Below are 17,278 nucleotides of genomic sequence, written 5' to 3'. Positions count from 1 at the left end.
CAGGTACAAAAAAATTCATCCATGCTGCCTATGATCAAGCAGTTCATGGCACCACAAAGCAATTTCCATTTCTTTTTCTTTTTTTGATTTGCAGGAGTCAAGTAAAGACTAGCTGAGTGGATGACTCTCTCCCAATTGGGAAACGTGTATCCTACCCACTCTCAAAGTTTGCCCTAGCTTTACCCTTGGACATAACCTTGAAGAAGAGTTTCTGGGTCAGCAGAGCTCGTAGGCAGAGCCCCCAGTTCCCTACCCCCTCAAAATCTCAAAGGCCAGAAGCCCTGGGGAGCCTTGGTTAGCACTGCTGGGAGACCATAAAAATATGTGACCTCTTGCGCGACTAATCCAGTAGGCAGTCCAGGGGCCACTGCCTCCCGCCCTCCTGCCCGCCCTCTCCCATCCCCCCTGCCACCCACCCGCGGCGGCAGTTCCCTCTAAGATGCCTGCTCTCTGTGAGTGCTGAGTTGCTGAGCTGCTCGTTCTCCATGTGACTTCAGTTTCCGTCAGTTCCTTCCGCAAGTGCTAAAATAATCTGATGCCCCAGAGAGAGCAGGCAGTTCAACCCCGCGTTCGGCTGCCGTCGAGGAGGAGGCCAGAGCCCCGGGAGAGGATGCGCCCCGCGGAGCCGCCTGGGCCTGCGGGAGCCGTGAGTATTTCCGGAGGGGCAGCTGCGGTCCCTCCAGAGGCGGGCGGCTCGGAAGAGTGGGAAGGCAGGAGGTCAGCGTCCGTGGTCCACAGCTCGGGGCTGACGGGGAAGTTGTGGCTTGCTGCCTCCAAGCTCCACCAGTTCTGTTTGGGGGCTACAGCTCTGGGTGCAGGTGGAAATACCTCCCTCTGGGAGACTTAGAGGTGGCGTGGTGTAGTGGAAACACTGAGGGCTTCAGAGTCACACCTGGGTTTGATTCCTGGCTCTGTGGGGGGAATTCCTGAGCCTCAGTTTCTTCGTCTGCGAAACGGGAACAGTAATGCTCCCTCCCTGGGCTGGATGACTGGATGTAGTGAGACTGCTCTGTGAACACTCGGCCTGCCTTTCCTGCCCAACAACGTGGATTGAGAACCACGTTGAGAACCACGTTTCATAGATGAAGACCCTGCAACTCATTAACAACAACATATTTATGGATATCTTCCATGTGCAGGAGAGTTGGAGTTCAAGGTGTTGGGTGGGGCTAGAGCTGTGAAGAAGACAGACAAAGCCCCTTCCCCACAGAGTGTGTGTCTTTGGGAGATTCCCCAGGTTCTGTTACTTGAACCTACAGCCTGACTAGAGTCCAGGCCTCTGATCCCCTTGTACAGTGTTCTTATGTAGCCAACGCAGCTTCTCCATGTGGGCTGGATTCTGGAGGATTCAGCATATATCCCCCTGCCCTCAGGAGCTGACAGAAGTAAGGAGCCACCGAGCAGGCTGTGTGCCGCCCACAGAATGGGCTGCCAGCTCACCACACCTCTGAGGGGAGGTGACCACGTGTCCAACGGTGGCTGGGATTTCAGGAGGCTGAGGCAAGGTCCTAGGAATGGAGCCCCTGGATAGGGCTGGTCCAGGGTGGCGCACTTCCAGCGGGGAGTGAAGGGACTCCACGGGAGGTTTCTACCATGACGGGAACAGCCTATTAGGAGTCTGGACAGCAGAATCATTCAGAGTTTGTAGCGTTGGCCTTCTGAGGTCTCCTGTGTCCCCATCACCTACTGGCTGTGCTGCACAGACTCTTTCTGTGGAGGTTGATGGTTTACTGGGTTTTATAGCCCTGAGACTTATTTATTTTCCACACATACCACATAGGTTTGTACATGTATGTCTGAGAGTTTCTAGAGGGGATTATAGAATCATGGGCCCCGGGGGTGGGGGGTAACCTCAACTCCTGTCTTTAGGTTCAACAAAAATCAAAACCTCTTTCACAAAGAGGGTGATCTCATCTAATAGGTGCCGTCACGGGAACTTCATGAAAACCCATGTGAACCTCATCCCATAGAGTCCTTAAACCCATCTTCCAAGAACAGGAGGCTCCCAAAGAGAGAGCAGGCTCCTGGTAATTGTCCCAGGGCCTGTGTTAGGGATACATTGACCTGTCTGTCTCTAGTCCTTTTGATTTTTTCGAAAGAGTGATGCTAGTACTGATTGTAATTTGTGTTCTGGCTGTAGCGTGCATCCACATCACAAAGTGTGAGCTAGATTCTTGGATGGAACACTAGGGGTACCTCACATCATGCTCAGATCCACACTGTAACCACATACATTAGGGGAGGGTGGGCTTTCACCCATGACTGAAAAACATTATCTTTCTAGGACATGCATGTATGGTCAGGGATGCTCACTAATGTATCTGCACATTAGTGACAAATATTTTTCTTTATTATTCTCATTTCCCCCAGAATTATTCTTCTCAACCTCATCATCAAACGAATGTTATGTGTTCAGTATGTGGGGGGTTCTGGGCTAGGTTAGATGCTGATCTCTGAAAGCTCAGAGAGGTAAGGAGAGGGAAAAAGGATACTGATCTTATCAAGCCTCACAAGTAACTGTCAGCTTGAGTTTAGGGGTCATTTAGTTTCACATGACAAAAACCTAACTGAGCTTGGTTTCAGGGGGGAAAAAAAGGATTTATTGTTTCAAATGACCAAAAAGTCTATGGGGAATAGCTTCAGGCATGGCTGGATCTGGGTGCTCAAACATTGCCAGGCATCCATCTATCTCCATTCCTCACCTTTGCTTTCCTTTGTGTAGGTTTCATTATGAGGCAGATCCTAAAGTTGTTGACAAAGATGGCTGCCTGCAGCTCTCAGCTTAATTCCCACCAGTTTGGCATCTGAAGCAGGGAGAGGAAAGCCTCTTTTCTAATAGTCCTAGCAAAAATGTTTAGATTGATTCTCATGGGCTTGGCGTCTGTGCTGTATCTGTTATAAACCAATCACTGTGGTTAAGGAATTAGGAGGCTCTGATGGGCCCAGCCTTGATCATAGGGCTCATCTTGGAGCATGAGTTGAGGCCAGACCCAAAAGAACACAGACTTTTGAAGAAAGGAAGGGGGTTGGTCGCACAACAGTGTAAATATACTTAACACTAATGATTTCTACACTTAAAAATGGTTAAGGTGGTAAATTTTATGTTAGTGTATTTTACCACAAGTAAAACATTTTTTAAAATAAAAGAAAGAGAGAAAAGAAAGGAAGTGGTGGTCTCCTCAAAGGGGAATTGAGGAGCTGTTACCAGAAGGAGAAATGAACGTGGGTAGGCAAAACCAACTGATTTCCAGAGTGCATGGAGTCAGCGGCTGAGACCAAACCACACGTGTCTTCTCATTTTGATGCGTGAGTGATTTCAGGCTGAAGAAAGGGCATAAAAGAGGAAGTAGAATCCTGTAGTGGTTCTCACTAGCGAGGTGGGCATGACGAGCAGGGCTGGTGCTAAACGTGGCCACAAAACCCTGTGAGGACACAGGGACTCCCCACCTCCAACTTCAGCCCACAAGGTCGCCTTGCTCAAGTGCTGTGCTGTGTGCCCCAAGAAACTTTCTGTTGACCCCTCCAAGAAAGAAAAGAATTGGGAGGGGATTTTTCTTCACAAGGTAGCACTTGGGGCTCTCTGTCTTTCCACCCTGGCTCTCTTAAGCAGGACCTAAGTGTCTGAGGCAACCCAGCACCCACAGTGCTCCTCAGGGGCTCATCCTGGGGTGCACATCATACTCCCCAATAACTTCATATCATTCTATTTTAGATGTCAGGCTAGACACTGGCCCCTCCTGATCGTCTCTATTTTAGCTACTTGTTAGGCCCAGCCATAATCCCTCAGGTCTCTCCTGCCTTTCCAGTGTCTCCCCTCAGTGGTCCCACCAAAGGGAAAGGCTGAGCTCTCTTCCTCAGCCTGCAGGGTCCGTAGCAAGTGGGTCTTTCCATGCCTGGCTTTGGGCCACCTCCTTCACCCTCAGACATGTTAATGGTCTCCCTATCACTGCCCAGCCTGACACCCTGAGACTTCCTCGTGGGACTCTCCTGATGGCCTTTTTCTTTTTCTAGGTTCTTGTGCCCTTCCTCGGGTCCCTAAACTGAAGCTTCCATTTTCACTAATGTTACTGTCTTCTTATTTCCTTCTAAGTCCCCAGTTTTTTCTAGGCTTTCTAGCTCTTTTTACAGAACCTCCAAAGGCCCTCATCTTTGTCACAGGTACACCCCATGGCATTGAAAGGGTGCCTCATCCCCAGAGAAGACCATAGCCCTCTGAACACTCAGGGGTGCTATTCAGGATATCAAACACCACATGGAATGGGCACTGACCAAACAGAATGGACATTGTCCTTAGAAGCAGGGTCCTAGGGGCCCCTGCTGGGTCAGATGTTACCTCCTTGGTTGCTGGATCATGGGGGAGAGGGAACTGGGAGTTACAAGAGAGGGGCCAGGCAGCTGGGGTAGGGCTCATGGGATACCTGTTTACCAACAACTACCTACCTGTGCAACCCAGCTGAACATTCACCAAACATATATTCCTCCCATACAGGTGCGCATCCAGCACCTCCTACCTGGGCCAGAACTCAGCTCTGGTTTTGGCTTCACTTTCTATAAGCCATGAGACTTAAGATATTCATTTTGGCCTTTTTGAATTTTGGATTTCTTATCTGTAAAATGGGGACAATAAGCAAGGACTCTAACATAGATATTTGTGCACCAATGTTCATAACAGTATTGTTCACAATGACCAAAAGGTAGAAACAACCCAAATGTCCATTGATGGTTGAATGGAGAAACAAAATGTGGTCTATATATTATTCAGTCATAAAAAGGAATGAATTTCTGATGCATGCTATAACATAGAGGGACCGTGAAACCATTATCCTAAATGAAATAATCCAGGCAGAAAAGGACAGATATTATATGATTCCACTTATATGTGGTACCTAGAATAGGCAAATGTATAGAAAAGGAATAGTGGTTACCAGGGGCTGAGGGGAGGGAAGAATGGGAAGTTATTGTTTGATGGGAAAGAATTTCAGTTTGGGATAATGGAAAACTTCTAGAGAAGGATAATGGTGAGATTGTACAACAGTGTGAATGTATTTAATTCTACTGAATTGTACTCTCAAAAAGGGTTAAAATGGTAAATTATATGTATATTTTACCACAATAATAAATGGAGGTAATAATTCCTACTATGTAGAACTGTTGCAAGTATTACATGAGATCAAATATCTATAAGAAGCCTTTGCAACCTCAAGTGCTATTATTATCATTATTATTATTAACCAGTAGCATTAAATTATAATCCAGTTGTTTTGGCTTTATCCAACAACTCCCTAAAAATCATTATTTGGGGGAGGGCGTTAAAAATATCACATTACTCCCATTCCTCTGTGAACTCAAATAAGTGTTAGAGAAGGGCTTCCCTGGTGGCGCAGTGGTTGAGAGTCCGCCTGCCGATGCAGGGGACACGGGTTCGTGCCCTGGTCCAGGAAGATCCCACATGCCGCGGAGCGGCTGGGCCCGTGAGCCATGGCCGCTGAGCCTGCGTGTCTGGAGCCTGTGCTCCACAACGGGAGAGGCCACAGCAGTGAGAGGCCCACGTACCGCAAAATAAATAAGTGTTAGAGAGAGAAAAGGAATTGGCCTTACAACAGATAACCCACCTTGCTAGTATAATTTGAAGGATTTTTAAAAGGGTAAAATTATCTCTCCTACTGTCCTGAAACTACACCATGAACGTTTTATTATTTTTCATTATTACCTATATAAATACCTATTAAAGAGCAGTTCATTAAAGAGGATGTCATTCACTCTTTAGTATGAGCTGCTTTCCTGCTAATTCTGGCTGAGAACACTAAGGCAGTGATTATCAAATCTTTTTTTTTTTTCTTCTTACAAGACAGAAACGTTCTTTTTCCAAATAAAATAGCTGACTTTGCAATCTCAATTAAATTAAGATTAAATTAATTAAATTGACCCAGAAGATTGAAAAAGTAGGAACTTTTTTTTAAGGTTAAATCACTTGATATGCAGGGGCTTCCCTGGTGGCACAGTGGTTAAGAATCCACCTGCCAGTGCAGGGGACATGGGTTTGAGTCCTGGTCCGGGAAGATCCTACATGCTGCGGAGCAACTAAGCCCGTGCACCACAACTACTGAGCCTGCGCTCTAGAGCCCGCGAGCCACAACTACTGAGCCCATGTGTCACAACTATGGAAGCCCGCGTGCCTAGAGCCCATGCCCTGCAACAAGAGAAGCCACTGCAGTGAGAAGCCCGTGCACCACAGCAAAGAGTAGCCCCCAGTCGCCGCAATGAGGGAAAGAACACACAGCAACGAAGACCCAAAGCAGCCAAAAATAAATAAATTAATTAATTGATTTAAAAAAATCACTTGATATGCATTCTGAAGTATTTAGGGGGAGGTGTACGTATGACTGTAATCTATTTTGAAATGCATCAAAAAATAAGATGGCTTGAAGGATGGATAGAAGGATAGGTAGATGGATAGATAAGTGATTAAAAACAAATACAGTAAAATATTAATAGTAGAATCTAGGTAGTGGGTATACCAGTGATCACTGTTAAATTTTTTCAACTTTTCTGTATGTTAAAAATTTTCATAATAAAAATTGGGGGAAAAGTCAAATTACTACTAATACCCAATTACCACTCACATTCTTTTTTTTTTTTTTTTTTTTTTGCGGTACGTGGGCCTCTCGCTGTTGTGGCCTCTCCTGTTGCGGAGCACAGGCTCCGGACGCGCAGGCTCAGCGACCATGGCTCACGGGCCCAGCCACTCCACGGCATGTGGGATCTTCCCGGACCGGGGCACGAACCCATGTCCCCTACATCGGCAGGCGGACTCTCAACCACTGCGCCACCAGGGAAGCCCCACTCACATTCTTTTCATAAACATAAAAATAAAATATTTTTTAAATGTAAAACTTCCATAGGCATTATAACTATACTATAGTAGCATGTTATTTGGATTATTGAATTATTGTGCATCTGAACTATGAGGATATGATGAGGAGGTGACACATGTCCTGGGCCTTGAGGGATGAATAAGAGTTCAGCAGTTGGAGAATACCAGAAAAAGGACCTTTCCCACAGAGGAAACAGTGTGTGATTTAGTCAGGGATAGCCAGTATCCCAGGATGGCTGGGGCTTGTGGAATTGACACTGAGTTTTGCTGGCTTCACAGACTAAGTTTGAACTGCAGCTCTGACATCTCTAGCTATGTGGCCCAAACCTTTGTGAGCCTCAATTTACCAAGTGTAAGATGAGGATGATAACATTTACTTGCTAGGATTTTGTGAGGGTTATTACTGTTACTGGCCTAGCACTTACCCCAAGGTGAGCACTCAATAAACATTAGATACTACAGTTAAGAGCCTAGAAGACAATCTGGGAGCTTGAGTACTATCCCAGTTTAGCTGATCAGCTATCAGGAATCTATATCATTTCATTCCTCAGTTGCCCTCTTTCTCAAGGGAACCAGGGTCGGCTGGTTGGGTGGGAGTGATACATTTCCACTCTGGGCAATAAATCTCGGTTATCACCTATTACTCCTTCCATCCATAACCTCCCACAGACTCTAGGTGTTGTCTCCTCTGAATATCCCAAGGCTTACACATGGAAGGGAGAAGGTACTGCAGTTCCTCTGTCTTAGTTAACACCAGCTCCCTGTTTGCACAGAGGAACTCTGCCTTCCCTTTAACCTGACACTACCTTATCTTACTAGTGTAATCCACAACATTTCCTTATTGACAAAGCCTTTTCACACACATTCTCTCATTCAGTCTTTTTTTTTTAATTCATTTTCTTATTTTATTTTTGGCTGCATTGGGTCTTTGTTGCTGCGCATGGGCTTTTTCTAGTTGTGGTGAGTGAGGGTTACTCTTCGTTGCGGTGCATGGGCTTCTCATTGCGGTGGCTTCTTTGGTTGCAGAGCAGGGGCTCTAGGCACGCCGGCTCAGTAGTTGTGGCTCGTGAGCTCTAGAGTGCAAGCTCGAAGTTGTGGCACACGGGCTTAGCTGCTCCGCGGCATGTGGGATCTTCCCGGACCAGGGCTCGAGCCCGTGTCCCCTGCATTGGCAGGCGGGTTCTTAACCACAGCGCCACCAGGGAAGCCCTCTAATTCAGTCTTGACACAACCCTGTGAGGTCAACAAGGCAGCTGTTATTGTCAACCAGAGCCACCACAGGAGTGAAATGATCAGAGAGAATAAACCTATATACTGAACAGAAACAACAAGTTTGAAACGAATGCGTTATTGGTTGGGTGCCTATCCACAGAGAGTATGTATGTCTCTCTATACAAAGGAAACACCACCAGCCGCGTAAGAACAAGGTGTTATCACCCCCGTGGGAGCAGATTTGCATCTTTTAAGACCTGTGGCCAGATGCAGCCTGTGTCTATGGAACGGGACAGAGTGACTTGACTTCTGTTGGTTCTAAAGGGCTGACCTTGACCACACAGGGAAGCTGGTTGACTCATTTGTAGCCCCGAGGAGACAAAGTCAGCAGGGTAGCACTCAGGCAGCACTCCACACCCTGGCTGCCTGGCGTTGCTATAGGAAGAGCCCAAAGGAAGAAGAGCTGCTGTGGCCTCCAGCCTCCCTCCAGGTGGAGGCAGAGCCTCAACCTTTCCCAGACGAAGACTTTTCTCACAAGAGCCTTTGTGGAGCCTGGCTGACCAAGTGTGCTAGGCTCTGAGTAGGAAAAAGAGATCTGCATTTTAAACTGGTGCTTGGAAACCATGGCATTGCATTCTCTGCGACACCTTGTCCATGTCACTTCATTTCTCTGGCCTGGGTGTTCTCACCTCCGAAATACTGGTGGATAGTCCCTTCAGAATGCTGCAGTTCTTCTCAAAAGGGTGGTCAGTTAGAAAATTGGAATGAAAGTGCAGTTGCTAAGAGTCACGTGCCACAGAACTGTCCTTCCTCACATAAAGTCTTAGGACCACATATTCAAGGAGCATTCCAACAAATTCAAATGATGCAACGCCTCATTTCTTTGTCCAGGCTTAAAGGGGGATCCAAGTCCTGGAAGCAAATGCAAAGGGGCCCCAATAGTACAATAGGGAAAATACAAAACAGAATGTGTAGTATATTTGTTAAAAGAATATGCATGCATCTGCATGTGTGTAGAAAATACTTGAAAGGGTACATACATGTCAGCATCTCAACAGTGGGGAGAATTGCACCTGATATTTACTTTGTCCACATCTGTATCTTTGCTTCTTTGTATTTTCTAATTTGCCAGCCATCAACTTCAATTAGTATATTAAGACAAGCTTGTAAAGAATAGAAACAATCTATTATTAGTTAAAAATTAAAATATACGTCATAATCAGAGCCTAATAAATATCACTGAAATAGAGAATTTCTTATAATTACTTAGAATTGAGTTGATTGTGAGTGTGCTTAAAAGGATTATGTTTGGAGTCAATGGAAGAAAAAATATCACTGACTAATAACTAAAATAAGTTTTATTATACACACTACTTTTACTTTTCAGAGTCCAGGGTTTTTAGATCTGGGGTTACATATTCTTAGCCCAGCCCCTGGAAAGGTGGCTGCAAAGGTAAAGGAAGAGCCCAGGGTAAGGGGACACATGGAACAGGTTCAAAGCCTGGCTCTTATCTTGAGTACATCACCCAACTTCTTGGCCTCAGTATCCTCCCCAGTAAAATGGGAATCGTAATGCCTGTGTTGCAAGGTTATTACTGTATCAAGACAACTTTTATAACAAAGTTCAAAAAATAGTTTTTGTCATCATTATAGTATCCTCATCCCTGGGAGGCTGTCCACATGCCTGTGCTTAAACACACCTGGGGTGGCAGCTGCCTGTTTAGTGAGCAGGTTCCTGACATCTTTCTGCATTGAATATATTGCTACTGAAGCATTTTTAATTGCCACACATTATACCTATTGTATAGCTGTATCATAATGTATTTAGCCAATCCTTTCATTGTTGGACTTTTAGATGATTTCCACCTTTTTATTTTTATCACTGAATATTTGCTGTATTATCACTGAATACAGCAATGAATATTTCTGTAAAAATATTTTTACCTACACTGTAATTCCTAAGTATAAATCCCTAGAAGTGGAATTATTGTATAAAATAATGTTTTCAAGGTCTTTGATAAATCGTGTTAAATTGTCCTTCAGAAAAAGTGTGCCAATTTTCTCTCTCCTATCTGCAGGATATGAGACAATTTCAGGGGGGCACTCAAAAGCTGTTGTATTGCCTATATTTTAACAAATTCATTATTTTTTAAAACTTGAAGTATAGTTGATTAACTCTGTTGTGTTAGTTTCAGGTGTACAGCAAAGTGGTTCAGTTATACACATACCTATCTATCCTTTTTCATGTTCTTTTCCATTATAGGTTATTACAAGATACTAAATACAGTTCCCTGTGCTACACAGTAGGTCCTTGTTGGCTATCTCTTTTATATACAGTAGTGTGTGTTTGTTAATCCTAAACTCCTAATGTATCTCTCCCACACCCTTTTCCTCTTATGATAACCATACATTTATTTTCTATGTGAGTCTATTTCTGTTAACAAATTCATTATTAACAGAGGAAGCCAGAGAAGCAAATTACGAGGTCTGAATTCACACATCTCAGTTCTAAATGCTCTCTTGTTCCAATCCTCAATTTGCAAGTTCTTTTTTTTGCGATACGCGGGCCTCTCACTGCTGTGGCCTCTCCCGTTGCGGAGCACAGGCTCCGGACGTGCAGGCCCAGCGGCCATGGCTCACAGGCCCAGCCGCTCCTCAGCATGCGGGATCCTCCCAGACCGGGGCATGAACCCATGTCCCCTGCACCTGCAGGCAGACTCCCAACCACTGCGCCTCCAGGGAAGCCCTGCAAGTTCTTTTTTAATGAGTCAATATTCTTTGCAAAATATAGGAATGTTTGACCAAAAATACAACTGGTTCTTTACTTTTATAACTATTCTGCATTTTCTTTTACATGTAATTCCAAAATCAAAATTTTAAAATCTTTGATGAGAAAGTACACATTTTGTACATTTCTCCAAAGAAGATATAGAAATGGCCAATAAACACATGAAAAATGTGCAACATTACTAGTCATCAGGGAAATGCAAATCGAAGCAGCAAAGAGATAGAACTTCACACCTGCTAGGATGGCTATAATAAAAACGACAAAATGACAAGTGTTGGTGAGGATGAGGAGAAATTGGAACTTTAGTAATGTTGCAGACATCACACCCTTTACCTCTAAATAATTCAGTGTGTATTTTGTAAGAACAAGGATAGGGCTTCCCTGGTGGCGCAGTGGTTGAGAGTCCGCCTGCCGTTGCAGGGGACACGGGTTCGTGCCCCGGTCCAGGAAGATCCCCCATGCTGTGGGGCGGCTGGGCCCGTGAGCCATGGCCGCTGAGCCTGCACGTCTGGAGCCTGTGCTCCACAATGGGAGAGGCCACAACAGTGAGAGGCCTGCATACCGCAGAAAAAAAAAAAAAAAAATTAACAAGTAACTTATATTAATAAGATACTTTAAGACTATATTAATATCTTGTTTCCCAACGAATTTTCACCCTTTAGTTTTACCATCCCTTGTGATTCTTGCCTGTAGGGTGCACTTTGAAAAATACATTCTTGCATTCAGATTTCAGCTACTTTCTCTAATTTTCAGGTAGCATCATAACGCTTGAATGTGCTCCTTTGAAATATTACATTCTGTTTTGTCTTTGTGTTCAAGCTTATTAAAGAGCGCACGTCCTGTTTTAGTTAGGTTCTTTTTGTTGCTAAGATGCAACTTTTGGGCCAGCCTATGGGGGTGGTGATGCTGGTGAGATGCTATCATGAAAAACCATGGAGCTTGGAAATGAACCCAGCCATTTTCCAAGAACCACCAGGAACCAGAGAGGCAGCCTTGAGCCCATCTCCCCACCCTCTCTCCCAGCCTTCGCAGTCCATCCTCTCGTCATTCTTCCTAGTCCATCTTCTCTGATCTTTGCCCTCTGTTGACTATCTCACTCCTTTCTTTCCATATGCCTTGTCGTCTAGCTTCTGCTTTTGCTTCCTCACGGCAAATCCCTCAGAAATTCAACTCCACCTCCTCTCTCTGTGCCTCTTGGCTCCAATTTCCACTGCTAATTCCCTAATTCTCTCCCTTGTCTCTCTGCACTGAGATCACTCATAGGATGACGCCACAAATAAGGAGTGACCTCCCCTGGTCAGGTGCTTCCTGAAGGTTCTGTCAGCTTGGTGGAGGTCCAGGTAGTGGTGAGGTCATAAGCTTCTCCTGAGGGCTGCCTCTCCAGAGGGACTGTGGGTCTGGTGGACAGAGCAACTGACCTGGACAGTGGAAATTACAGTAGTACATCAACCGTGTTTCCTGAACCACAGTCAGGCCACGTGATCTAACACTTCTGTGCCCCTTTCAGGTGTGAGAGATGCTGTCTGGAAGCTCTAGTTTGAATGTCAAAATGTTAAAATTTTCAGGATATTTTAAAGGTTTATGTGTAATGCATTTTAAATTTAACAACTGTTTCCTGAGTACCTTTCTGAGAAGAAAGTTTGAAAAATGTACCTTCCTGGAAATTTGGGGACAAAAGATTACCATAATCCCTCTCCCTTTAGGAACTCCAACATTTATTTTATTTTTCCCATTATTTTTTAATTTTGAAAAATTTCAAATTTACAGGAAAGTTAAAAGAAAGTACAATGCTAAATTTGTCAGTTGGTAATAATTAGCTTTAATTCTCTCTCTCTCTCTCTGTCCTTCTCATTCTCTCTCTATCTTTGTTGAGCCGTTTGGAAGAAGGTTACATAAATTGTAGACATCATGAAATTTCACCCCTAAATACTTCAGCATGCATTTCCTAACAATAAGGCATTTATCTGCATAACCACAACATCATTATCATACCTAAAAAAATTAGCAATAATCTGGTAATATCATTTGTACATAATATCACCTAAAAAGACATCACTTAGTACACATGTAAATTTTCCCAATTGTCTCAAATTTTTCTTTTAGAGATTTTTTAAAATCCAAAACCAACTCAAGGTACATGCATGGGATTTGGTTATTATGTTTCTTAGTCACTTGTGATCAGACCTCTCCCCTCCCCTGCCTTTCTTTGTTTTTCAAGACTGACTTTTTTTTTTTTTTTCCTTGCGTTATGTGGGCCTCTCTCACTGTTGTGGCCTCTCCCGTTGCGGAGCACAGGCTCCGGACGCGCAGGCTCAGCGGCCATGGCTCACGGACCTAGCCGCTCCGCGGCATGTGGGATTTTCCCGAACCGGGGCACGAACCCGTGTCTTCTGCATTGGCAGGTGGACTCTCAAGCACTGCGCCACCAGGGAAGCCCAAGACTGACTTTTTTTTGAAGAGTCCAAGCCAGTTGTCTTGTAGGACATCTTACAGTCTGAATCTTTCGTTATGACTGGTTCAGGGCAAACAATTTTTGGTAAGGGTACTACCAAGATGGGACTTTGTGTTTCCCAAGGCACCACACCTGGAGACTCAGGATGCAGGTGGTCTCATCATGGGAGATGCTAAGTATAACCATTTGGTGACAGTTGAGATCACTCTTTTTTTTTTTTTTTTTTTGCTAAGAATCAGAGACCAGAGCTGCTTGCCTGAGGCATTCAAATACCTCTTGGTAGCAGGAATTATTTGAAGGGGTCACAGACTGGGGTTTCTGTTCTTTATTATCTATTTTCTGTGGTCTGTGACCAGCTGCCCTTCCCTTTCTCCCGGGGTCCCAAGTGGGATCTGCTCTTTTATTTTTAAACAAAGGCGGACTCCCTTTCTGTGGAGTCCTCTACCTAGCACCCGTGCCTTTTGTGTTCAGCGATGTCACCATCACACGTTTACACTCCACACTTGTGCAAACTCTGCTTCTAGAGATTCTGCCCCTCATCCCCTCCCCCTGCCCCACCCACAACCAGTCTATAAATATTTGTTTCTAACACTGAGAGTTCCCCATTTTCACCTGCAAGACCTCTTTCTTTAAAGCTTTTTAAGCTTATCTGATTATTTTGCAGAGAAAATTCTCAGTTACATGATAATGTATGGATAACACTCTTAGCACTTGCTAATAGTGCCATTAGCAAAGAGGTTGCAGTCCCAGCTCTGGAGGCAGCCGCTGTAGTAGTAGCAGCACCTGGAGAAGGTGGGGAGGTGAGAGGGAGTGAGGAGGTGATGTTCAGGGTGTCCCCGAATACTAGAAATCCAGCATCCTTTCCTGAAAATGAATCAGAAAATACCAACAAAGCAAACCCAAAACTCAGGTCAGATTTACTCCTTAGTATTCCCAAACTTTGAGTGTGAGGATACCTTTTTATGGACAAAAATACCTGTAGATCAGCCCTTCCCTGATGGTTGTGTTTTACTATCCTCTGATAAAGACATTCCATGACAACAGAAAGCTACTTGGAATTAATAACCCTTAAAAGAATAAGGGATATTAATATTTTTAAAAAAATATATTAATAAGGAATATTAATACAGGAAAACCTACATCCATGTGAAAAAAAATAGTGTACATGTGTGTTTGTCAGGGCTTCCCTGGTGGTGCAGTGGTTGAGAGTCTGCCTGTCGATGCAGGGGACCTGGGTTTGTGCCCCGGTCCGGGAAGATCCCACATGGCGCGGAGCGGCTAGGCCTGTGAGCCGTGGCCGCTGAGCCTGCGCGTCCGGAGCCTGTGCTCCGCAACGGGAGAGGCCACAACAGTGAGAGGCCCGCGTACTGCAAAAAAAAAAGAATGGGACTTACTATTTTCTGCTTCCACACTTGGAAAGAACTCTTCAACCTATTTATCTGGTTTAAGAGGAACAGATACAAGCAGATTCTGTTAATGCCATCTGCTTCTCATGTCAGGATCTCAGGTCTTCTATGCGTTATTTTCCCAGTGGTCACCTAGACCAGGAGGAAACACGGTACTTTTTCAGACCCTACTTGGAACATGGGTTGATTTGCTGTTCTTTTGTATTACTCTGTGGCTCCCACAGTGGTTCACAGCCCATGAAATAGGCACCCTTGGTCCAAGCCCTTTTAATTATAACAAGGGGAGGTTCCAGGTTACCCCATTTAAATTGTTAATGTCACTGTCATGTGTGCGCTCCATCATAATTATTCTTCATTCACTTCCCTTTCTCCGCCAAAAATGTATCTAAGATGAGAAACATTTGGCTTAAAAAATGGATGTATTTTTCAGAAGATATCAGACAGATAGGAGTAAAGTGGGATGGTTACTTTTTAAAAAGCACACTCAAGCGTAGACACCCTCATACATCTGGAGACACTGTTGAGTGGTCCTCACCCAGCTGAGGGTAAGTGTGGGTGGAGGGAAGCAGTCCCGTGCACACAGGAGGGGGCTCATGGGATTTTCCAATGAGACTTGGCATCCCAACTGTTTATCTTGTACTCTTCACCATGCCGTGGCTCTGAGGAAGGCTTCTGCAGCCACACACCCCAGGAAGAGTGTTTCTCAACCTAAACGGTTATTATTTTGAAAGTCTCTTATTGCTTTTCAGAGTCATTACATACCTTTTTGTTTTGTATTGTTCCAAGCCCATTCTCACTTACATCATTGTATCCATCAGGCTCCAACCAGGAAACAGAAACACACAGATTATTTAAAACAGAGGAAATTTAATGCAGGAAATGGGCTACACATGATGAAAGAGGCTAAGAAGCCAACCGGAGTACAGACAGTTAATCCAGACATTAGCAACTTTGGGAAGCTGCCACCTCCCCTAGGTAGGGGGAGGATACTGGGAGGACTACCAGAGCCTGGGAGTCACCAGAAGAAACTCAAGGACTTCTCTAACCTCCCAGTAGTGCTCCCCATTGACCAAACCAGCCGGAGGCCAGCTGACACCCAGAGCCTTCAGAAATCAGTCCCTGCAAACCAGACCTGGGTGGGGCAGGGTAAACTATGGCTCTGAGGACAAACTGCTCTCAACCAGCACAGTCATCTGTTACTGGGATTAGCCTTTTTTTTTTTTTCTATTCAAGTAAGTTTTTTCTGGAATTTATTAATGCAGAATTTGTAGTCCAAACTTCCCACGTAACTTTCACACATTTAGTTGGTAGAATGATTTACTCATTCTTCTGCCAAATTATTCATTCTTTTCACTTTTTTCTGTGGCTGTTCAATTACCTTGGAGATTACACATAGGAGTAACAATCACTCATCCAGCTCACTGGTGTTAAGAACTCATAAATAATAATTGTTATTAAGTACCTTCATAGTTGAAGCACTTATGTATATACTATTTGATTCTCATAAAAATTCTGAGTAGTTATTATTATCTCTGTTTTATAACAGGATTATCTGAGTCTCCGAGAATTTATGTGAATTGCTCAAGGACAAATAACAAATACTGGAGCCAGAATTCAAATCCTGGTCTGTCTGGTTCCAAATCCCATAATTTTCTCAGGCTGCCTCATGAGAGATGGAGTGCCCAGAGGGCACAGCAAGAGTCTTTCTGGGCTGGTTGACTGAGTTTAGGAGAAAGGAGAAAATATGCTTTAAATTTGCAAAACTTTTCTTGTTGACCCAGAAATTAAAATTACACTCTGGGCATAACTGACACCAGACCCATCTAGCATTCCAGTCTGCATTCTAGACCTGAACACATCTAAACTCAATATCAATATACAGGGTTGACTGTTCTGAAAGGCTCAGTGTCCCAGCAGCATGTACCATCCCAAGCCTGACAGAGGAGATTTAGGACGAAGGGAGTAAGTCCATGGTTCCCATCTTTCTGTCTCTCCTCATTTCAAACCCAGTGAAATTTGAATGTTGGACAAATAATGAATTTTTTTTAGTGTAAGTATGTCCCAAATATTGCATGGGACATATTTACACTAAGAAGTTTTTTTTTTGTTTATCTGGCATTCCAACAGCATCTTGTAATTTGCTAAGTCTGGCAACCTTATCTCAAGGTGGGCAGTGATCCTAGCGTGTGTGTGTGTGTGTGTGTGTGTGTGTATTGGGAGTTCACTGAGGACAGGAGCCCATATGGCCCTGTTTTTGCCATCTGTGCCCTGTACGTGCCATGAGGTAATAATTCCTGCACAGGTACAGAGGTAGAAGGAGAGCCTGGGAAGGGGACTCCCAGTGTCTGGCAAATATGGCTGAATTCTGAACTGGAGGTTCCCTCTGTGGTGAGGAAAGCTGGCCTGACCTGAAGTGAAAGTTAAAGCTGACTTACCTGGATTCACTTAGCTTTTCTGTTAGTCTTTCACTGGTGAGTATTCAAATCTGACCAGAAAGTTAAAATTAGCCTTAGAGATGTGTAAACTTATTCGAAGAAAGGGAAAGA

The 17,278-nt window shown here is 44.4% G+C and overlaps 1 protein-coding gene across 1 annotated transcript in view; it reads left to right on the top strand.

The window, feature by feature from the left end:
* Window positions 1-561: 561 nt before the first annotated feature.
* NRROS (negative regulator of reactive oxygen species) overlaps window positions 562-17,278 on the top strand; it is a 24,364-nt gene continuing 7,647 nt past the window's right edge. The window contains exon 1 of the mRNA XM_007465866.1: window positions 562-646. The gene's annotated coding sequence lies outside the window, so the exon portion shown is untranslated. The remainder of the gene's footprint in view (window positions 647-17,278) is intronic.

Source organism: Lipotes vexillifer, unplaced genomic scaffold, assembly GCF_000442215.2.
Source record: "Lipotes vexillifer unplaced genomic scaffold, Lipotes_vexillifer_v1.1 scaffold853, whole genome shotgun sequence".
In the NCBI taxonomy this organism is placed as follows: domain Eukaryota; kingdom Metazoa; phylum Chordata; class Mammalia; order Artiodactyla; family Lipotidae; genus Lipotes; species Lipotes vexillifer.
This window is presented reverse-complemented; position numbering and strand designations above follow the sequence as displayed.